The 24,154-nt window shown below is 45.5% G+C and overlaps 1 protein-coding gene and 1 pseudogene across 1 annotated transcript in view; both read right to left on the bottom strand.

Moving 5' to 3' along the window:
• Window positions 1-24,154, bottom strand: part of LOC144819847 (uncharacterized) — a 269,054-nt gene that overhangs the window by 232,649 nt on the left and 12,251 nt on the right. The window lies entirely within an intron of this gene.
• Window positions 9,741-10,322, bottom strand: LOC144819846 (zinc finger matrin-type protein 2 pseudogene; annotated as a pseudogene).

Genomic DNA, 24,154 nt, shown 5'->3' with positions numbered 1-24,154 from the left:
GGTATAAATATTACCGACATTGCCTTAAGCAAACACATGCGGTGGTGACGAGATCGGAGCAGCGAGACGTGCTGAGGAGCCCAGCAGAGAGCGAAGCCCACAGACGCTGCCCCGCCTTCCTGACGCGCTGAGAACGAGACGCTGCCTTTCTCCTGCCGAGAAATCCAGCTCCGGCGCTTCCAAGCACCCCTCGCAAGCAGCTGGAATATCAAGACCTGGGATAAGAGATACCAGCCCTCCATCATTCTAGATCTCAGGTACAGAACTGAATAACCCCTTGCAGAGAATTCTCGAGTCAGTCCCTTGGCAAAACAAACTTAACTTAAACTGCTACTTATCTACTCCCGCCCACGTATTAGGCTTAGGTCAGGTACATTGGGGTAGGCGTGGTTAGAAGCACCAGTTGAGTACGATTAGTCAAATGTATATATGTATGTATCTATTTTATCTATTTTAAAGTATCATATGGCTCAGAAACCATATCAATGCTTTTACAGTATTATTTTATAATTCTGTCTCTACTGTATGCACTTTACTTAACTACAAGTATTGCAATAATAGCGATTCATTTCTCTTGTATGAGAAAAGAGACTGATCAATAAATAACATCTTTTATTGAACCACGCCCATCTCTTATTTCTCTACAAACTGGTGAAACTAAGAATGCACGTACTGACTGAGTAAAATAAGTTGTCTATTGTTTTCACACAACTCTAGAGATACACTCTTGATTAGGGGAGAGCAAAGTTGTCATGTTCTATGGTTGTCAGAAACTAAATCCCTCCTTGTCTATCCAGGGAGGTTAAAATCCTCCTTGTCTATTCGAGAAAGTTTCTAGTGAACTCTGAGCTAGCTGGCAAACACAAAACTTTAAGTCTAATATCGTCGGTAGAAGACCTAGTTAACCTCTGCCCTAGGTCTATACTATTGAAGATATTATTCCAATGCGCAGAGCCTATTGGGATAATAGGAACTACACTACAATACATAAGGTATCGGAAAGAATGGGAGTATTGCAGCAAAACTAACCAAAACAACGCAATGTAGAACGAACAAAAGACAATGGAACAAACCATGCTAAGTAAAAAGAATAAAACGACCAAGAGATATACGACGAGCACCAATAAAAGACTGTAGTGGTACAAGAAACAAGAGAACCGAACGAAGCAGAAGTAATTAGGACATACGAAAGGTATATATCAGCGACAAGTGAAAAGGAGATGGATTAAACATTCTCAATTCGAAGAATAATAGAAAGAAAGAAAGAGAAAACAGAAAGACTAATTACACAAAGAAACAAAGGACCAATGACAAAGGACGGATGAACGAAACGCAATCAGAACAACCAGGGAAGAAGAGCCTACCAAGGCCAATGCAGTAATATAACTCGGAGAGGAAAACTAAACGGACATAAAATACAAAATGACCAACAAACCTCTAACCAACTACAGAGAAACTACAGGGGGGAGCCATAGTCAACATGTAACACTAAACAGTGACACATGTGAGACGGAAAAATGTAAAATGACAGAAAAAACACAAAGAGAGTCAAGAACCAGAAGGAACTGGAGCAGGCGATGAATCCATCTGTGATTCAGATTGATTATCAAGAAAAGAGGAAAGATCAGCAGGTTCATCAAAAATTCTGTAGCGGCCCTTGAAGGTGATACGAAATTTGGAAGGCCCAGCAAAAGACAAGCATTTGCAATGCAATAGGTCTCGCATTAGGAAAGTTTGAGCTATTGGTCTTGTAAATGACAATTTTTTTATTTATGTGTTTGTTTTGAAAATAGCTAAATTAATAGCTTTGTCATTTACAATGCCAATAGTTATATCTTTCGCAAATGTGACACCTATAGCATTTGTAATGCAACATGTTTTGTATTTACATGACTTAGATGTATTGATATTACAAATAACAATGGCTTTTAATTTTTTTTAATAAATAATACTTAAATAAAAGTGATTGTAATTTATAATGGCAATAGCTTAAACATTTGTAAATAACTTTTGTGAAGAATATGTTCAGTGTATTTTATTGTGATGAAAATCCAAGATCAGAAGTGAAATATTAACATCTTTTTGTGACATTTGTAATAAAGCTTGAAACATTGAGCGAACATATTTGAACCAGTTGTAGTTGAATGGTTGCACAGATTGATGCTGTGATGGTGCGGAGTGATTCTGTAGCGTTCAGTGATGCTGTGGCGTTCACTGATGCTCTGGTAGCGCATAGTGATGTTGTGGTGCCCCTGAGTGATGCTGTGGACGCCCTGAGTGATGCTGTGGAGGCCCTGAGTGATGCTGTGGAGGCCCTGAGTGATGCTGTGGAGGCCCTGAGTGATGCTGTGGAGGCCCTGAGTGATGCTGTGGAGGCCCTGAGTGATGGAGGGTGGAGTTGGAGTTGGAGGGTGGAGTTGGAGTTGGAGTTGGGGTTGGAGAGTGGGGTTGGAGTTGGAGGGTGGAGTTGGAGGGTGGAGTTGGAGGGTGGAGTGGAGGGTGGAGTGGAGGGTGGAGTTGGAGGGTGGAGTTGGAGGGTGGAGTTGGAGGGTGGAGTTGGGGTTGGAGTTGGGGTTGGAGGGTGGAGTTGGGGTTGGAGGGTGGAGTTGGGGTTGGAGGGTGGAGTTGGAGGGTGGAGTTGGAGTTGGGGTTGGAGAGTGGGGGTGGAGTTGGAGAGTGGAGTTGGAGGGTGGAGTTGGAGGGTGGAGTTGGAGGGTGGAGTTGGAGGGTGGAGTTGGAGGGTGGAGTTGGAGGGTGGAGGGTGGAGTTGGAGGGTGGAGTTGGAATTGGAGGGTGGAGTTGGAATTGGAGGGTGGAGTTGGAGTTGGAGGGTGGAGGTGGAGTTGGAGTTGGAGGGTGGAGTTGGAGTGGGAGTGCGGAGATGGAGTTGGAGGGTGGAGTTGGAGGGTGGAGTTGGAGGGTGGAGTTGGAGGGTGGAGTTGGAGGGTGGAGTTGGAGGGTGGAGTTGGAGGGTGGAGTTGGAGTTGGAGTTGGAGGGTGGAGGTGGAGTTGGAGGGTGGAGTTGGAGGGTGGAGTTGGAGGGTGGAGTTGGAGGGTGGAGGGTGGAGTGTGGAGTTGGAGTGGGAGTGTGGAGTTGGAGTGGGGAGTGTGGAGTTGGAGTGGGAGTGTGGAGGGTGGAGTTGGAGGGTGGAGTTGGAGGGTGGAGTTGGAGGGTGGAGTTGGAGGGTGGAGTTGGAGGGTGGAGGGTGGAGTTGGAGGGTGGAGGGTGGAGTTGGAGGGTGGAGTTGGAGGGTGGAGGGTGGAGTTGGAGGGTGGAGGGTGGAGTTGGAGGGTGGAGTTGGAGGTTGGAGGGTGGAGTTGGAATTGGAGGGTGGAGTTGGAGGGGGGAGTTGGAGTTGGAGGGTGGAGTTGGAGGGTGGAGTTGGAGTTGGAGGGTGGAGGGTGGAGTTGGAGGGTGGAGTTGGAGGGTGGAGTTGGAGGGTGGAGAAACAGACATCTTAAGATGCCTCGCTCCTTGAGCAAAGAGTGTTTGTTGGCGCACCTTCACCACTATACACAGGAGTTTGTGTCCTTCTGTTTTCATATTGCACTTGCTGCTAATGTATTGTGGTTTTGAGTTTAATATTGCCCAACTCAATGGTAGCCTTTTTAATACTATCGGAAGGATGAAAGGTTGATTGCTCTTTCTGTTCACAAGTTGAAGTTCCAGCAGTGGTACCGGGCTTACTACTTTCGAGAAGGATCAATTATGCCCACATTGGTTTCCTGTTGTCAGTGTTGCTGCATAGTGGTATTAAAGTTAAACGTCCCCTGTAGTATTAATTGTGTGAATGCGTATTTATTAGTAGAATTGCTCTTCATACAATTTTATTCAACTCCATTTATTGATAATAACCATGGCATTGACAAATGTACTAGAAATGTATTATGTGAGTATATTTATTTATCACAGTGATGCATACTTAATTTAGTTTAGTATATTGTGCTGCAATACTCTATATTATCGTCTGCAATATTAGGGGAAGTATACAGTCGAGTATAATTCGGACATACAGACTGCACTATTTCAGTGAACTGTGCGTTTCGAAAACACTTCTGCTCATGAAATATTAATAGCAGCCAACTAAGTGATGTACTTTTACAGTATGGTACAATATTATAAGGCATTTTTGTTTAGGTTGAAAAAACAGCATATGAAAGTGGAGACGGTCTCGAGCCGTTACGTACCTCCGAGGGGTCGCAGCTCGCGGCTCGGGGATCGGAGCAGCTGCAGGCCCTCCAACCAAGACCTGGACTTAGGAAAGTGCCGGAAAATGCTGCGAAATCTGCGGGTGACGATGCCAAAGCAGGCAGTGCCCGCATGCGGCTTCCTCCCCGTCATGCCAGCCACCTCGGCCTGGCCGGGCGAGCGTTCTGGTGCTCCGGTACCCGGCGGAGAATCGGTACTGACAGAAGTGCTCCACAAGGCCAGTGCATCGCCTCCATTGTGCCCAGCGTCAGGGGCAGTCGCGAGGTGGGTTCACTGGTCCAAATCCAGGGATGGGCCCACCGGGTGGAACTTTGAGTCACCTCTGCAGCATGGTACCCGGGCTCCGGTTGAGCTGGCTCCGGTGCCCCGGGCTCAGGGCACCCGCACTCCGCTCTCGATCTCACCGAGGCCTTCCCACCTGAGGCTGAGCCTTCCATTCAAAAATAAAATCATAAAAATACATCCTGCGCGCCAGCGCGCGGTCCGCTGCACCCGTGAGACAAGGTGCTGCTGCTCCGCCTGTGCGCGCGCCGTCGCCCGCCAGAGTCCTGAAGCCGCCTAGTGCAGCCTGCGCCCGAGCCTCGCTTTGCAGAGCAACGGGAAACTTTCTATTCCTGGGCCTTTTTGCACGATAAGATAAAACCCAACTGCGGCAGAGGAGGTAATTAAATCCGACGCTGTCGTCTCTCCCTCTCTCATGTGTTTTGTTTTTCCGGTGTCATCCTCGAGGAAGGTTGTGTGCCTGGGCTTTCTCGATTGCAAATCACACCACCTCCCCAACTCTGACAAAAATAGTTTTGGAACATGTATATAATATAAACCAGCTCCGACAGCGAAACCGAAACCTTCCATGGGGCGGGACTTCCGTCTTTGGAAGCACGCGCCCACGGAGAGAAGCAGTGCTGGTGACGCGGGGCTCCCATGCCCGAGGGAGAGCCCCGCGGAGGCTGCAAGACTTTAGAATGACGGTAAGTGTGGCTTGGGGGGGCGCTTGTATGTATGCGGCGGCTTGGGGGGGCCTTGTATGTATGCAGCGGCGGCCGGGGGCTCTTCTATGTATGCGGCGGGGGGGGGGTGTATGAGCGCTTCGATGTATGCGGTGGCGGGGGGGGGAGTAGGGGGGGTGCGCGCGTGTGTGTGCCTTCCTGTCTGCGTGTGCATGTGCGTGTTCAGGGAATCTGTGCCAGGGGACGTGCACGGCGCCGTGCTGGGCGTGCGCGCCCACGAGGTCAAATCTCGGCCAGAAAATGCTTGTGACAGTCTGCTGTCCACATTCCCCCAAAAGTAACTACATAAGTTGTCTCGCATAGACAGCAAAAGCTTTGCTTTTGCTTTCGTCTAGCGAGACCTAAAAAAGGAATGTTCATGTACAACAAACGCTTCCGCAGATTGCGGAAACCCTTTCTACGAATAACAGTATCTCTCGCAAAGTCTTGCGAAATAGAAATGCGATGGCCCTCCCAAGTCACAGATTTGACCTTCCCCATGTGCGCCAAAATTTGCTCTGAATGTTGGTGACGCAATGGCTTGAAGATGACCGCTCTTGGACTTGTAGAAGATTTAGACCTCAAGGAGGGGACACGATGAGCCCTCTCAATCTCAAAGTCTCTCAGAAATGAAATCTGCAAGGTAGAAGGAAGCCATTGGGAGATAAAGTCAATCATCGAAGAAGCTGACTTCTCTGCATCTTCAGGAAGGCCAGAAATTCGCAGGTTACTTCTCCTGTTACGGTCCTCCGTCTCCGTAAGGTCTCTCCTCAAAGCCGCCATTGAACGATCCATTTGTTGAAGAGACCGTGAGTGTTGGTGCGTAGTATCTTCCACACCACTAATGCGAGTTTCAGCAGCAGTAACCCTAACACCTAATGCCTTAAAAATCATTCCTGAGAGCTGCCACCTCAGCTTGTAAAAGGTCAGAATTAGTTTTAGTAGATTGTGCGATATCATGGACTGCATTGAGACGCGACAGAATAGTATCTAATGTGGCAGCAGAGTCCTTCTGGGAAGATTCCAGAGTAGGGGAATGCTGCTACACTATGTCTGTAGAAATATGCGCAAAGAGAGGAAATCAACAGGTAGAATACAAGACTCAAGGGCTCCTTGTTAGCAGTAAATGTGTGAGCAGCACCATTAAGCAATAGTCGTAGTAGTAGAAACACAAAATGGCGACTGAAGCACGAATGGTGGGAAAAAATACCACAAAAAAGAAGTCACCAAATATTCAAAAATATCGATTTCCAGACATCCAGTAACCTCGTAATCAGGTTGACCAGAACATCAATCCATAGTAGGCATAAAAACATATGCAAAACATCAGGAAGTCCACTAAGAAATAGATGAGGCACATCAAGCAGGGAAAATTATGAAAAATAACTGCCAGCAGTATAAAAAAACGCACAGTCAATAGTGATAATAATGAATATTGAAGATATCAGGAAATATCACCTCACTGCAGTAGAAAACAATGGCTCCCAGAATGTGTCACTGCCCCTGAGGTAACTTGCACGAGCGACGCCACACAGTAGACAAAATGGCGGCCGCACGACAAAAGCAGTGAACGGAGCTTCAAAGGAGCTGAAAGGAAGGCTCCCGCTATTTGCAGTGGCAGAAATGCATCTCCTTACAATCCTGGCGCATTCCGATGCATTTTGCGCTGTTCGGGAACAAAAGCGATGCCGATATGATTCCCAAAGATGTCTCGGCAACCGCTGTCCTCCCGGAGCTCAAGCGCCGACCGCCATCTCAGAGCGGCGCGCAAGCCACGCCCGCCGTCCAATCAGAAATGGTAATCTAACAGTACTCATCCGTACTGCAGTGAAAACTGGCTAACGGCCACCCTTGTGTCAGAGCGTCTTCCTTCGAAACATTCTGTACAAGTCCCTTGGTCAATGGAACCCATTTGATCTTTAGGCAATTGTGTCACATCAATCTGCAGTCACAACGCCTATTTTATTAAATGTGATTAGTCTGTGATTATGTTACTTCTAAGTGAGGTCATGGGTCAAGATTGCTTGGCAATGGGAATAAGTTAAGCGCCTAGGATCACACAATTCTTGTCAAGTGAGGAAACCAGAGTTGAGCTTCGAGCCTAGGGCTCCACATCCTCCACCTTAGTATGTCCTCTTCTCAATCATTGAATTATGTTTAAACCTTTGCTTAACAGTTATGATTAGTTCTAGTTTCAAAAGGTGCACAATTGAAGTAAGGCTAGGGGGTTGTGGAGCACAAATTAAGCCTCTCTGGTATCCTGACGTGTTTTCACAATAATATGCGTGTATCAAAATAGAAACTGTATCATTAAAGCTAGGTGAGTCACAAACGTTTCCTGTTCTAAAAACTGGGTTGTGGTTCTAAAAAGTTTGGGAACCACTGATGTATGGTACTAAATTGAAAATGCCTGCATGTATAAACAAGCATTGGCAAAGCCAAAAGGTCTTATTAGACGAATAACAATAAATTGGCTTTTTCCGTTGCCTTTTATATATTTTGATGGCCAAGCTTCTGCGACATGCTACAGGGCAGCTCGCTTTCCTCTTTACGCTCCTGCACACTTTTTTTATTTTTTTATTTCACTACTCAGACGGTGCAAGAAATTGGGTTAGTACTTGAGAGGGGTGAGAGCCCCACTTAAGTAACAATCAAAATCCTTGTCAGGGTTCACCACAAAAGTCGCAAGTAAATAAATCTGTGCTTAACACTCTGTTAGCTTGGCGCAAAAGCAGCCAGTCTAACTCAGGGGCGGTGTGTAAAGTATTTTTGCAATACTCAAACAATAATAAAGTAAAAACACAGCACAAGAAAAATACCAAATCAATTTAGAAAAAGAGTCATTTTAATAAATAAAATGACACCAAAATCACAGAAATCCAATAAGTAGAACCGGAGATATGAATTTTCTGTAGAAATAGCGCCAAAAAGCACAAAGTGCCATTTGTGGTTATCTGGTCATGCTTAACCTGGTCAGCATCAAACATTAAGGCTGACCACGATTGATACAAGGATCACATTCATCCAAGGTGGAAAGTTTACCTTGTAACTTAGGGCCATATGTATGAACACATTTTCCCATAGAAACAGAATGGGTAAAACCTTTGATACATATGGCCCTTAGTCCAGTATCCCACGAGAAGCACTCGTCAACGAGGTCATCAGCAGTTGGGCTGCAGCCTGAGTGCGGAGAAGTGCTTGTCGACGGTGGGTTGCTGAAGTCCCAGGTCTTGTTTGGACCTGCACCTTTGCGGTGCCGTCCTCATCAGCTCGAAGACCTGATGATGATCGGGCCTTTATATTGGCAAGGAACCCGTGCAGTTGTTTTCAACACAAAGATCTACGGGCAGCGATGTCCAGGTCCTGTATAAAAGAAGGACTCATCAAGAGTCTGATGTGGTTCACACGTTGGGCTCGGTTTAGTCGGCCCGCGTTCGCTAGGCGACCAGTGATGGTTCCTTTTGATGTGAAGAGCCTTTGGTTTTTCACCTGGAGTCTAGTTCTGGCAGTCTTAGAGATGACGGAGTACACTAACAGCAGCAAAGGGTTCAGGACCTGCAGGGGCAACTCTTGGAGGCTAGGACTCACTCCAGCAGAGGCCAGCAGCATGGTTTAGGCAGGTCCAGTTGGTACTGGTCAAATTGATTAGCAGTTGCAGGAAAAAGGGCTCTGGAAGCTTATAATGTCCCTGTTAGCTCAAACATGAGGTCAGCCAACTGACCCTTGGTCCTGGGTTCAAAGCAAGCAGGTCCACTCTTCCTTCAGGCGTTATACAGGAGGCAGTCCTTATGAGTCTCCACAAGTCCAGGAGTGTTCTAATGAGATGTACTGAGGATGCCACTTTTATATCCAGTGCCAGACTGCATGTGGGGCATCCCTCTTCGTCTAACCCTGAATGGTTTCTGGTCAATTCTTCCATTTTCCCTGGTTTGGCTCTAATCTGTCTATGGAAATAAAGGGCAGACAGGCCCAGGTGTGGCCTGCATTTGCCAGTGCCAGGGCAGGCATCTCCAGAAGTCAGGAAGGTGGTGGGGACAGGCCTCAGGTTACCCTTTGAAGCTCAAGAAGGGACATGCTACAACCCCTGGGCAATCCTGCTCAGGAAAGAACACCCTTCCCTATACCCAGGTTCGTTGTCAACTATCTGTGAGAAATACAAATCCCATCTCAGGAGAGCCATTAACAGTCAGAGGTAATGAGTTTACTTGTTTAAAAAGCATGTGCTGGGGCAGGATCTGCACTGTAAAACACAAGGAATTGGACATTTCCAGCTAATTTAAAGATATCTCTTTTGTTTTCTGTTCAAAACACTTTATGGCAAACTAAAAGGAAATACCCTCAGTAACTGGGGTATAGCAAAAAAAACGTAATCCAAACTTGCTATACTATCTAGTACAAAGGTCTTAACCATCAGTCAATTGTTTCCAGAGAACACACATTTCAAGTCTGTTGGGAGCTGGGGATTTTCCCCACTCAAGGTTTCCTTGTGTCAAATAGCATTAAGCTGGTAAAAATTATGAAAGTATCAAGCAGCAAAAACAACATCAGTGGCCCTTATTCATTGTGCCTAACCCAGAGAACCCCAATACAGCCACCATTACATTGTCATCCTCAACCTTCCTTTTTTCTCTTTCTGTTTCTCCTTCTTGTAAGCTTTAGCCTTTTCCTCTTCCTCTCAGAGCTCCTTCAGTGTCTCTGGAAAATTATAATCTTTTCGTTTCTCCTACATTTTATTTTTGGGCCTCAAAGAGTCTCTTCATTTGATCAAGTGTCGCACACTTCACCCACATAGACATCCTCAGATTTCTCTGATGTTTTTTGCCATTTATGTGGTCCAAGAAGTTGATGGAATCTTTCACAACATGAACACATATGTTGCAATAATAGCCTCACATTTCTGATTGAGGTGTTGTTTTGATGATGACAATAGTTTACCTCAACTTGGACTCCAAGTCCACTTTGTATTCTCTGTGGCAGAGGAGTTCCCTTTTAACCAGGGCCTTGAGTGGCTTGCCATCTTTTTTTTCTCTTTCTTCTGTGATTCGTTTCTGTGCAAGGTTCTCATATTCATCCTTGTTACACTTCCTCCTGAAATCCATATTCTTTCTCCAGCTTCCCGAGGCCATCTTGAAGCTGTAGTAAACTGCCACTAACACAAACAATCACCAATGGAAGGAAGAACCAATGAAGCCATTAGCAGTCAATTTATCCTAGGCGTTGGCAGAAAAGCACATTTAGTTTTGGTAGAAAAATGCCCACTTTCTAAAAGTGACATTTTCAAAATAGTAAATTAAAATCAGACTTTACCATTAAGGTTGGTTTTAAATTACAATTAAAACGAGTGGAATAAGTATATCTTTAGCTGTTCCCAAACTGAAGATATCATGTATTAAACATACTAAGGTGACCAAATGTTAGTCTAAGGGAAAACTAGCTTTGATGTAGTGAAAATCACTTTGTGGGTTTTTCCACTGCCAGGACATGTCAAATGTAAGTACATACTTTCTAAACACCATGCGCCCTGGTCAGTAAGACTCTAAAGTCTACCTTACAGGTCACTTATAAGTATTAAATGAGAAGGTTTAGGCCTGGCAAAATCGAAATGGAAGTTTTAAAACTGCACTACAGGCTGAAGTGGCAGGCCTAAGATATGTTCTACAGTCCTACTTTAATGGTTGGCAGAATGACTGCTGCAGCTCACTTCTAGCATTTCCAATATATATATATATATATAGGTCCTGAGTACATGTAGTTCGTTTACTAGGGACTTAAAGGGGATATAAATGTGCCATTTAGGTGTATAATAATGTTATAATGTATGGAAGGGAGAGCACAAACAATGTACTACTGGTTATCAGGAGTAAAGTGGGCAGAGTCCTAATGCAAACAAAAACAGGTTAATCAAAAATAGAGTAGGGAAAGCAAAAAATCTGGTAGAGTACCACACAAAAGACGGCAATCTCCAACCCATCGTCATGTAGGAAAGGTAAAGTAAAAACAAAATAATCACCACTCTGTGCTGGCACATTCATGCGCATGCATCAAGAAGCATGTATCATTATGACGCACTGCCAGCCATTTTGCTATTTTACTTTGTTATCCGAACATGGCTAAGGCCAAGTGTGAGCAGTTAAATACAACTAAAAAATACAGTGGGGCCCTTTGCCCTTTAAAAAAAATGAAAACTGGAAAAAAAAGGACAGCAGGATGGGTGTGGGGCACTTAAAATAAAAAAAGAAGTTTAAAAAGAAAATAATACAGTGTGTGTGGGTTACTCTTTTAGCATCTCTGAATCCACAAAATGCCATTGGTCAATGCCAAGTTTGATGTGCAACCCTGGTGTTAGCCAATGCCTAAAGTCAGCTGAACCACAGAAGAAAGTGGCTGCAAGGGGCTGTCCAAAATCCCCTTTCTTTACCTGAATGTATATGTATGTTGGCTGCTGTGATGAGATCACATATCGAAAGACACCTTACACCGTCTGTAGGTGAAATCTAAAAAAGGACTGTTATGTACAGCACCTAATTTGCCTTTGTGCCAAGACAGGCAACACCCTTGCTTGCCTCCCGGACTAACTATAAATTTGGCGGCTATCTAGGGGAGGGTGGGCCACTTAAGATTCAAGCCAGGCTCGAGCAAGAAGCCTGTCTCTGTCTCAGCTTGAGTCCCATTGGACTCTCTAACCCAGGGTTTCGGCCTTGCACCAAGGCTCTACCATCATTGGCCAAGTATTAAAAACAATGCATAAACCTTTTGAGTTAAAAAGGAGAGAAATGAGTAGCCATTGATGGAGCGAGATTTAGAAATATATTTATTTCAACTCGCAAAGTTAAACTTCCATAATAAATAATTATACTAAACATGAATGGAGTGAAATTTACTAATCAACTTAGAGTAAAATTGCAAATCATTACACGCGGGAATCTAATATATGTGCTCATATTTATGCTTTATGTTGCAAAAGCATGTTTGTGTAAAATAATAAACTAATCTTGTCTATTGTTTTGTCAGAATTAAATGCGGCTGTTTTAATAATGGCATGTGCTTATTTCTGTGTGCTCTTGTTTTGTCCTTTTGTCTTTATATTGCACAATTATGTTTGTTGCTTCATTTGCTTCTGCTAGGTAACATAGATTAATGGGTTAATAATTAGCAAAGGTGGGTGGGTAACAGAATGAACTTTTTCTCACATTAATTGAAGTTTTGTGTTTGTTTATACATTAGTTTTGCGAGTGGGCCTAAAGAAAATGGTTGCCAGTACTGCAGCCTTCGAGACTTGACCAGAGTGAAACTTTCACACATGCGCAGAATATTTTGCTGAGCTGACAATGTTTAATACAGAAGTAATCCTGGTCGAGTTGAATGTGTTCTTGGTGACATTTCCAAGGACAGGATGTTGTGAGGCCTGCCAAGATTAGGAAGTAAAAGTTTCTCCCCGGAAAAAGTATTGTTTTGAGGAAGCAAAGAGGATGGTGAAATTAAGAACAATAAGGGCTATGATGAAGCCCCGGACCTGGTCAGGAGAGCGTGACCTGACAGTGGACTGACATGGCTTAGCCAATCAAAACTTTGAATTGACAGAAAAAATGTCCGATAATGTTACTTTAGTTAGTTAGAAAGGTATAAAAACTGTCCCCATGGGAGGGAGGGCGCTCTTGCTGCTCATCTTCTCCTGATTCCTGTTAGGCGTGACGTGCTGACGGACTTTCTTTGGAACACGTAAGGATCAATAGGGCTGAATGACTTTACTTTTATTCCTTAACTGAAGAGAGTTTTAGACAGGGAAGTTAGGACTCAGGTGATGGAAAACTGTTTATTCTTCATTAAATCATACTAATTGATTTTGCTTGAAACTGTTGGTTCTATTTGCTATACTTCAAATAATGCTGCTTGAATAAAAATATTCTAATAAAATGTACTTTCCTCGAATAAATAGTTAATAAATAAGATTTTTGAAAAGACAAGCTGGTCTTGTTATTTCAGAGTCATGTTATCATCAGCAGATCCATTAGCCTAAGTGACTTAATTAAATGCAAAATTTACAAAAACCATGGTGAAATCATTATACTGCAGTTGTATATAAATGTGTATATAATTTGTGAATAGGTTTTATTAATTAGGTCACATAATTCAGTTGCTCAAAATATGTCATGTTAGTTTATGGGCCTTGTGAGTGTTTTATGTTTAATGGTGAGTATTGTGGAGATAAGTAGTGTTACTTATGACATATTTCTATAGGGGCGCTGGATCACCATCTAGTGGGTTTAAGTATAATGTTAAACCAGAAATCCTGGAACTAATCCTCGCTACCCCGGTTGACTAATTTGTATGATCCTATCCAAATATTTTATTTTGCAGAGTCTCCTTTTTATTTGTTATAACATAAGAGCACCTTCCAATATGTAAATGCAATGTGTGCACTGAGCTAAAATAATCTGTTGTATTAAGGTGAAAGGTTTCTGCTTGTAAAATAAATATCTTTTTTAATTTTAAAGAAATTATCATATTTACAACAATGTTTGTTGTATGATTTAGATACAGTGGTCAATGTGGATGAGGTCCAGTGCCCTACTTTTGTAATTGAATAGAATCCATTCCCTACTTTTTTTATTTTTAAAATGCGTCCCAGGACGGCAGAAATAGCCAGGATAGATAAGGCTCAGCGGATGTGGCCGTTCAGGAATGGGCGGGGTGGACAGAGAGGGACTCTGTCTTTTCCTTTTTATCCAGAGAAGACAATAACATTGTCCACTTCTCCTGCTCTGCCGCTGGCAGTTGCCACCCCCTCTCTCTTTCTTCCTCTCATTCCCTCTCTTTCTGTCTCTTTCTCGCTTCTCACTTGCTGAAAAACGTGACTTCAAGAAACGCTCCTACCCTCTCTTTCCTCTCCTTTCCTTCATTTGTTCCCCTGTGAAACATATCCAAAAAAGAAAGAAACACTTTTGCAGGAAATTTCCTTTTCTGACATTTTTCTATTCCAAATTGCAGCCTTGGGATGGAGAGAATAAAAAGGTTAAAATATGCAAAATAAATAAATACATAAAGCAAAACAGAGTGGTTACAAACTGGCTAGTTTGGTTTTATTCACACCCAAACCCATTAGCTCCACTTTATGGAATTTGCCAGTGAGGGGCTAATTTTGTTGTCTTGTTTTTGTTTGAACAGCATTGTTTTCCCTGGGTAGGGAAGTGCCCCATTCCTGAAGGCACTGCAATATCTGGTTGATGCATGGAGAGGAAAATATTTAATGTGATCTTTATCAGCTGTTTTCCTTATTTTAGTTTATAAAATGAGTACAGCGGCGCTGTGTACAGGGATGTGGTCTTTTTAAACCATACTGCTTACATTTTGTAAGGATATAAACAATGGCCATTAAAACGGGTCCCTTCAGGACCCTGTAGTCATGTCCTTAACTTTTCATGCAAAAACACTCATTAATTTCTGAATAATGAGTGTAAAAGTGTTAATGTAACCATGTTATTCCTGTTTACCCTTCACATGCTTTACGTAATCTTGCTTTCCATATGAGTGTTTACTTTTTCAAGGATATTATAACTTTTTTTTCCAAGCAGCATATTACTCTTGTCTAGTTCAAAATTTGAATTGAGTCATATCCAGGTGTTTATAGCGGGGCACAATTGGGTTGTAGCTGAAGGCAGAGCAAGTTTCTCTCAGTGGGGTAGTATGGTGTTCAGTGGGGAAGAAGTGGCTTTATGGCAAGAGCTGCCAAATTTGGAACTGGGGAATCAGGTTCAGCCTTCATGACCAGTCCATCAGACCACTCTCCTGTGGGAGCACATTGCCATGCTAGACCTGAGAAGGCCCCGCTATACCTTAGAAGTTCTGGTATCTTAGCACCAGCAGATGGACCCTAGCGGTAGCAAGTGTGGGTTAACCTTGTAGGCCTGCCCACCCCAATACATACTGAAGTTCCCCTCCAGTCTTGGGGGCATGACTATGAATCAGCACACTCTAGATCAACAGTGGCTCTGACACTGAGGTCACAGGACCCTTAAGCCTGCCTCACCCATTGGACCCCCCATTGGCCTTGTTTCAGCGGTAGTAGTCCAACTCACCAGGGATTGGCAAAGCAGGATTTGCACACACACCAAACTAAGTTTGCAAACTTCACAGTCTCTCTGCTTCATGCACAAGCTTTTTTAACATGTGGTGCCTGCTGTGGGGCCACTGGAATTATGCAGTAAGGGAGGACAAAATTATGTTGCACTGTTGACTAAATTATGCAGCAAAAAAGGCTGAAGAGTAATGTGGTACATTTTCTGATAGTATATGTAAAAATGTCAAAATAATATAGTAACAGTCTCTCCAAATATGTTGCCTCAATAGTAACAGTGTAACATACAAATGCAGGAATGAGAAAGGTGACCAGTCAACCCTTTGCAAAGGGCTCTCCACTTAGCAGCAACACAAGTCACATTTTTTAGGAACTTTTGATCCGTTTGAGCCACAAACAATTTAGTTAAAATCGTCAGATTATGCAGCAGAAGATGTATTATGTGGCAAATATGGCTGAGCCATCATTATGTGGAAAACATTTGCAAACCAGGATATTTTGCCATTCATGTTTGAACCGCTCTTGTGGATAAAGGGAGGGGAAGTGCTGACGACAGAAACTGAATGCTTTGTAGACAAATGGCTTCTTATTCTAATTTTAAGCGTATTTGGGACATTCTGTGATTGGAAGAGTAACCCACTTTGTGAATGTATTTTAAGGTCAATACTTCATATTAAACCTTAAATAAACAAGTGTATCCATTGTTTGAATTACATAACGTAATAAGCTGTAACTGGTCAGTGACATGCCAAACAAATATTAGAAAATTGGGATGTTTTGCTCTTTCTGGCCTCACTGAGCCAATCATCGGGTGACTCCTGCTCTGAGTCTCAGCCCACAGTTCCCATACATCCCCCCCCCCCCCCCAACTTCGACCACTGTTTAGATTCCTACTATTTTCAGGGCTCGGTTCGTGCACGGGCTCCAAGAGCCAAGCCACACCCTTGGCTCGACTCCCCCCGTTAATTTGTTGGCTAGGCCAACTCTATTGAGGTACTGAGACTCTGTCTTCCCAATGACTATTTGCTGCACGATACAAATAAAGCTTTCCCATGTGCAGTGTTTTAAATTAACAGATAAGATCACATGTAACCTACCTACAGTTGAGTGTTGCTGTGGCAGAAAGGGCCTTGGAGCGGAAAAGCTGCCGATCACCCAACTGAGACGAACCTGCGGAGGCCCCGAATGACACTACGTCTGAATTCAACGAGCCCCCAGATCCAGAGGCTATGCGCGAGTGCCCAGGTGGCGCAGAGCCATTGAGGGGCCCTATCTGGGCCTTCATATTGGTAAGGATGCGCTGGGTGTATCGGGAAGCATGCTGGTGCGAGCAGGGGCAGAGGAGGAGGCGTGCAGGAGACATGCTGTGGCAATCCCCGACAGGAGCCACTATCGAAGATCAGGCAGCTGCTCATGTGGTTGAGAGAGCACTGCACCGAATAGCAGCTGAGAGGCACAGGAGCTGGAATGATTGTGGATGCTCTGCAGTACCAAGTCCCTGACCTTAAGATGGCCAGCACACTTGAGTAAGGCCCATGTGCACTGTCTTTGTTGCCTAGCTCTGCATGATTTTGGGAATGGTTTAAGTCAACAACTTAAAGAATATTGCTTTCCCTTTTTAGACAGCACAATGATGTACTTTCATCTCCTCCTCAATACATTTTTGAAGCGGGATGTCAATGGGGCCTAATTAAGGAAATACTGACAGCAAACAGTGCACAGGTCTCTTCTGCTTCATGCAGTCAAAGTCTCACTTTTTTTTTTGATTCAAGATGACCACTGGATGGATGAGCCGCAAAGTGGCTCCCGGGCTTGGGATCACTTCTCAGTGAATATCCCTGTGTTGGCCGGTCATCATCACCATCCCTCTTCTGCAATTGTTTATCTAGCTACGGGCCCGGGGGAGCGTCCAGGGTCATTAGCCAGGTCTGGCACCCATCATCAAGAGGTCTGGCGTCTTTCAATGGTAGCTAGTTTCCACCATCCTACCGATCTGCATACAGGCCGGAATGCCTGCCTAGGTACAGGGTCCGCCATCCGATCTAAGATCTCTGCAAACCTGCTCACCCCCCACCGCACGTCGACCGAGCGCGGTATGTCACAAGCTGCTCAATTTACTCTGCTATTTACCTCTGATTATCAGAGCCCCTGCTCAATCTTGCAGATGATTGGGCCGGCCCTTGCTGCCAGGAGTGGACCTACTTGCCCACCATTGTTCCTGATTTCCACCTATCCACAGAGGTGACGGCGCCATGCTGCATCAGAGGGATCCTTTTTATTTGTCAACATGCATTTTCCTTCAACTGGCTGTCCTTTCCTTTCACCTGCCTTACCGAGGCTCCCCTGTGTTATGTACCTTCTCTTCACATCGCTTCTACTTGCCTTTGCTCCTGTTGCGGTGCTCTCCTCTTCCCCTTCACTATCCTCACTGCTTCCTCGTCATCTCTTAATTATGTCAACCAATCGTGTGAAGTCTGCTTCAAGATCATTTAACCCCCCCCAATTTATCCAAAGCTTCAGCAAAAAGGCTCAAACACAACACTCTCGAACAATTTCCTGACTCCGTCTTCGTTGACCAATACCACAGCGGTCTTTATGGAAGGCTTAAATCTGACCTTATCTTCTTCACCTACAACATCCCCTCTTTAACAACTATTTTCAACAACTCCTTCAACATTACTTCCTCCTCCTTAATCCCTTACGGGCTCCAACTAAAAAACTCCCCCTATACTTGTTTCAATGGCCCACTTACTATCTCACTCTATAATAATGGCATAGTCTTGATCCAAGCCAAAGAGACCTGTCTCTCTCTCTCTCTCTCTCTCTCTCTTTTCAACCTCCTTTTTCCATCCCTGCTCCTGATCCCTGGCATTTCAATTCCTCCAGACTCTTCAACGTAGTCCTCCCTCCATTCTTTCTCACCTCCCCCGACCCATCTAGACACCAGTAGGCTGCTCTTGCAGGAGGCTCAGGCCTCCCCCAAGCATACCTGTTCCCCTCCTTCACCCCTGTTTCCCCAGCTCCCAATCTGCCCCTCTCCCATTGTGGCGTCTCCCTCAACACTCCAGCCATGCCAATAGACAGCACTCTCATCTACCCTTCAACACAATCCTGGAATCCCGAAGAAGCCCCCCCCAACCAGGCTCAACACCCCTTCATCCAATCTACTTTTCCAACAACCTGACCTCCCTGATCACTTAGCAACATGTCTATCTCATGTTCTCCCTTTTGTTCCACCCTACCCGTTCTCCCCTCTTCCTTTAACCTGAATCCTACACAAACCCCCTTCATCTCTCCTCACCCCCCATCCGTCTTGTAATGCTGCTTGACCCACTATCCTCTCTTGGCAATCTCTTCCTTTACCCTCTCCCTTCCTCTTGCCTAGAAGAGTCATACTCTTTCTTTGACCACCATCCGGGTCAACCCTCCCCTCTGTGCCTGTTTCCAGCCCCCTTATACTCAGTTCCGCCAGACCACGTTCCTTCTCCAGGCCTTCTTCCGTTCTCCTCCCCCAACCTCCTGCCCTTCTGTGACTCCCTTCTATCCCCTCCCCTCATTCTGTCCTCCCACCACTGCCCTCATCCACCTCTTCCTAAACCTGAACTCAATACTTCTTTTTCGTTCAATGTTTGCCCGGAGCATTTTCTCTCTACCACAGTTGCACCGATAATCACTACCAAGCAACATCACACAAGTCTCCCTCCACTTTACTCTACCACACACCAACACTCCTTTCTCCCCACCCCCCTCTCCTTGCTCTCCCTCTAAAGCTGATCTCCCTACTGAACCTGTCGAGCCACTTAACACTCCGTGCTCAGCCCTACTCTCCTTAGAAAATAAGCTAGGTTACCTCCTCTCCTCTATGTCCCAGCTTGAAGCCACCATCTCACTCCTAAATAATAACATCTCCACCTTACCCAACTAACCAATCCCCCTGACGAACACTCACTTCCCCAAACTCCAGAGGAGCACCCTGCTCCCATGTTTCAAAGAGCCACACACAATCTGTCCCCCACAGACATCTCTAATTTATTGGCAGGATACAAGACCTCTAATGTCAGCTCCCTAACACTGTCCTCTCCATCTAATTCTAATCTTTGCACTATTTCGACCATCTCCCTTGCCCAAACTAAACATCAGGCTTGTTCTACCCAGACACTATCAGTCAGGAAATGCATCCCTATCACCCCTAAAAGCCCTAACTCCAGCTTCACCAAAACAGTCATTTCAGAATTGAGTTGTTTGCTTCACAACTGCAGATCTGCAAACAAACACAAGTTGGAAATCTCAGACTCCATTAATGTTCATAGTCTAAATATACTTCTCCTAACTGAGATCCGGTTCAATAACACCTCTAATACTTCTGTTGATCTTCTGCTCTCCTTCGACTATTCCATTATCAGAAATGATAGACCAGATAGAGTTGGGGGAGGCGTGGCAGTTATCTTAAGAAACTCCCTTCAACTCAAGGCTCTTCCCAACAGCTCCTTCCGTACATATGAATGTCTTTCTCTGGAGCTCCAAGTACAACACTGCTCCCCATTCAGGTTGCATGCCATCTATCACCCGCCTGGTAACTATTCCACCTTCACTGGAGAATTCACCGACTTTGCCAGCGACCAACATTCTCAAAATTACAGCCAGATTGTTCTTGGAGACTTTAATCTGCATTGGGGCACTCCGGAAGACTCAGCTGCCAACAGGCTGCCAGCTTTTCTCTTAGGAAATGATCTTATCCAACACAGTATGAAACCAACACACTATAGGGGCTCCATTCTTGACCTTGTCATATCCAATCAAATATGCTAACTACTGCTGACCCTATTCCAGTAGACTGGTCTGATCACTTCCTCATCCCTTTCTCTCTGCACCTATCCCACTCTTTAACCCTTGGCCAACCTAAAAGGTCTACTTCCTGGTTCGGAAACACCAAAAACATCAACCAGGACACTCTGTGCAACTCAGCTATGTTTTCACTTCTAATAGTCGACCCCAACTATGATGTCAACGATCTCACCTTCCAATGCCTTTCCAGTCTTTTAATCGAAATTGATAAAGTTGCCCCACTACAAAGTAAAAAGAAAAGACCTACTCCTTCTGCCCCATGGTTCAATAAATCCCTCTATGAGGAAAGGAAGAATTTGAGGTACCTGGAGAAACAATGGAGACAATCTCCCTCCACCACTAACCTATCTAATTTAAGTTTAGCAAGATTGAGTTACCACAAACACCTCTTTCGTGAAAAAGCGCTGCACTTCAGTACCCTCCACGACGCAGCCAAAAACAGACCTAAAATGTAAATGTAAATGTGTTGGACTTGTAAAGCACACAGCTGCCCGTAAGCGTCCCTTTCTCACTGCTCCATCAGGATTCAAGCAAGCCGGGCCGAAGAGGCTGAAATGCCAGAAACCGGTCCCCGGTAGCTTGTCTCCTTTCTGGTGAAGAATTGGCTTGGTAGTTTGGTCTGCCCTGTTCCCATGATGCACTGGGCCAGGGACAGACTAATTTGCATATAGCCAGGTTCTGAGCTGGGATGGGGCAGTGAGATAAATAACGGTGATGGATCAAGCCCTGATCTTTGGACTGGGTAAGAGTGGTCTGCTTAATTCAGACACTCTGTTCATCACCACCCCCTTTTCTGTTCGCTTTTGGCCACTATAGGTGTGGCAGGGTATACTCAGACATGAGTCCCTTTCTCACTGCTCCATCAGGATTCAAGCAAGCCGGGCCGAAGAGGCTGAAATGCCAGAAACCGGTCCCCGGTAGCTTGTCTCCTTTCTGGTGAAGAATTGGCTTGGTAGTTTGGTCTGCCCTGTTCCCATGATGCACTGGGCCAGGGACAGACTAATTTGCATATAGCCAGGTTCTGAGCTGGGATGGGGCAGTGAGATAAATAACGGTGATGGATCAAGCCCTGATCTTTGGACTGGGTAAGAGTGGTCTGCTTAATTCAGACACTCTGTTCATCACCACCCCCTTTTCTGTATCGTTTTTGGCCACTATAGGTGTGGCAGGGTATACTCAGACATGAGTCCCTTTCTCACTGCTCCATCAGGATTCAAGCAAGCCGGGCCGAAGAGGCTGAAATGCCAGAAACCGGTCCCCGGTAGCTTGTCTCCTTTCTGGTGAAGAATTGGCTTGGTAGTTTGGTCTGCCCTGTTCCCATGATGCACTGGGCCAGGGACAGACTAATTTGCATATAGCCAGGTTCTGAGCTGGGATGGGGCAGTGAGATAAATAACGGTGATGGATCAAGCCCTGATCTTTGGACTGGGTAAGAGTGGTCTGCTTAATTCAGACACTCTGTTCATCACCACCCCCTTTTCTGTATCGTTTTTGGCCACTATAGGTGTGGCAGGGTATACTCAGACATGAGTCCCTTTCTCACTGCTCCATCAGGATTCAAGCAAGCCGGGCCGAAGAGGCTGAAATGCCAGAAACCGGTCCCCGGTAGCTTGTCTCCTTTCTGGTGAAGAATTGGCTTGGTAGTTTGGTCTGCCCTGTTCCCATGATGCACTGGGCCAGGGACAGACTAATTTGCATATAGCCAGGTTCTGAGCTGGGATGGGGCAGTGAGATAAATAACGGTGATGGATCAAGCCCTGATCTTTGGACTGGGTAAGAGTGGTCTGCTTAATTCAGACACGCTGTTCATCACCACCCCCTTTTCTGTATCGTTTTTGGCCACTATAGGTGTGGCAGGGTATACTCAGACATGAGTCCCTTTCTCACTGCTCCATCAGGATTCAAGCAAGCCGGGCCGAAGAGGCTGAAATGCCAGAAACCGGTCCCCGGTAGCTTGTCTCCTTTCTGGTGAAGAATTGGCTTGGTAGTTTGGTCTGCCCTGTTCCCATGATGCACTGGGCCAGGGACAGACTAATTTGCATATAGCCAGGTTCTGAGCTGGGATGGGGCAGTGAGATAAATAACGGTGATGGATCAAGCCCTGATCTTTGGACTGGGTAAGAGTGGTCTGCTTAATTCAGACACTCTGTTCATCACCACCCCCTTTTCTGTATCGTTTTTGGCCACTATAGGTGTGGCAGGGTATACTCAGACATGAGTCCCTTTCTCACTGCTCCATCAGGATTCAAGCAAGCCGGGCCGAAGAGGCTGAAATGCCAGAAACCGGTCCCCGGTAGCTTGTCTCCTTTCTGGTGAAGAATTGGCTTGGTAGTTTGGTCTGCCCTGTTCCCATGATGCACTGGGCCAGGGACAGACTAATTTGCATATAGCCAGGTTCTGAGCTGGGATGGGGCAGTGAGATAAATAACGGTGATGGATCAAGCCCTGATCTTTGGACTGGGTAAGAGTGGTCTGCTTAATTCAGACACTCTGTTCATCACCACCCCCTTTTCTGTATCGTTTTTGGCCACTATAGGTGTGGCAGGGTATACTCAGACATGAGTCCCTTTCTCACTGCTCCATCAGGATTCAAGCAAGCCGGGCCGAAGAGGCTGAAATGCCAGAAACCGGTCCCCGGTAGCTTGTCTCCTTTCTGGTGAAGAATTGGCTTGGTAGTTTGGTCTGCCCTGTTCCCATGATGCACTGGGCCAGGGACAGACTAATTTGCATATAGCCAGGTTCTGAGCTGGGATGGGGCAGTGAGATAAATAACGGTGATGGATCAAGCCCTGATCTTTGGACTGGGTAAGAGTGGTCTGCTTAATTCAGACACTCTGTTCATCACCACCCCCTTTTCTGTATCGTTTTTGGCCACTATAGGTGTGGCAGGGTATACTCAGACATGAGTCCCTTTCTCACTGCTCCATCAGGATTCAAGCAAGCCGGGCCGAAGAGGCTGAAATGCCAGAAACCGGTCCCCGGTAGCTTGTCTCCTTTCTGGTGAAGAATTGGCTTGGTAGTTTGGTCTGCCCTGTTCCCATGATGCACTGGGCCAGGGACAGACTAATTTGCATATAGCCAGGTTCTGAGCTGGGATGGGGCAGTGAGATAAATAACGGTGATGGATCAAGCCCTGATCTTTGGACTGGGTAAGAGTGGTCTGCTTAATTCAGACACTCTGTTCATCACCACCCCCTTTTCTGTATCGTTTTTGGCCACTATAGGTGTGGCAGGGTATACTCAGACATGAGTCCCTTTCTCACTGCTCCATCAGGATTCAAGCAAGCCGGGCCGAAGAGGCTGAAATGCCAGAAACCGGTCCCCGGTAGCTTGTCTCCTTTCTGGTGAAGAATTGGCTTGGTAGTTTGGTCTGCCCTGTTCCCATGATGCACTGGGCCAGGGACAGACTAATTTGCATATAGCCAGGTTCTGAGCTGGGATGGGGCAGTGAGATAAATAACGGTGATGGATCAAGCCCTGATCTTTGGACTGGGTAAGAGTGGTCTGCTTAATTCAGACACTCTGTTCATCACCACCCCCTTTTCTGTATCGTTTTTGGCCACTATAGGTGTGGCAGGGTATACTCAGACATGAGTCCCTTTCTCACTGCTCCATCAGGATTCAAGCAAGCCGGGCCGAAGAGGCTGAAATGCCAGAAACCGGTCCCCGGTAGCTTGTCTCCTTTCTGGTGAAGAATTGGCTTGGTAGTTTGGTCTGCCCTGTTCCCATGATGCACTGGGCCAGGGACAGACTAATTTGCATATAGCCAGGTTCTGAGCTGGGATGGGGCAGTGAGATAAATAACGGTGATGGATCAAGCCCTGATCTTTGGACTGGGTAAGAGTGGTCTGCTTAATTCAGACACTCTGTTCATCACCACCCCCTTTTCTGTATCGTTTTTGGCCACTATAGGTGTGGCAGGGTATACTCAGACATGAGTCCCTTTCTCACTGCTCCATCAGGATTCAAGCAAGCCGGGCCGAAGAGGCTGAAATGCCAGAAACCGGTCCCCGGTAGCTTGTCTCCTTTCTGGTGAAG

This window comes from Lissotriton helveticus, chromosome 2_1 (genome assembly GCF_964261635.1).
Source record: "Lissotriton helveticus chromosome 2_1, aLisHel1.1, whole genome shotgun sequence".
NCBI classification, from domain to species: domain Eukaryota; kingdom Metazoa; phylum Chordata; class Amphibia; order Caudata; family Salamandridae; genus Lissotriton; species Lissotriton helveticus.
The sequence above is the reverse complement of the archived record's forward strand: the minus strand, read 5'-3'. Positions and strand labels throughout refer to the sequence as shown.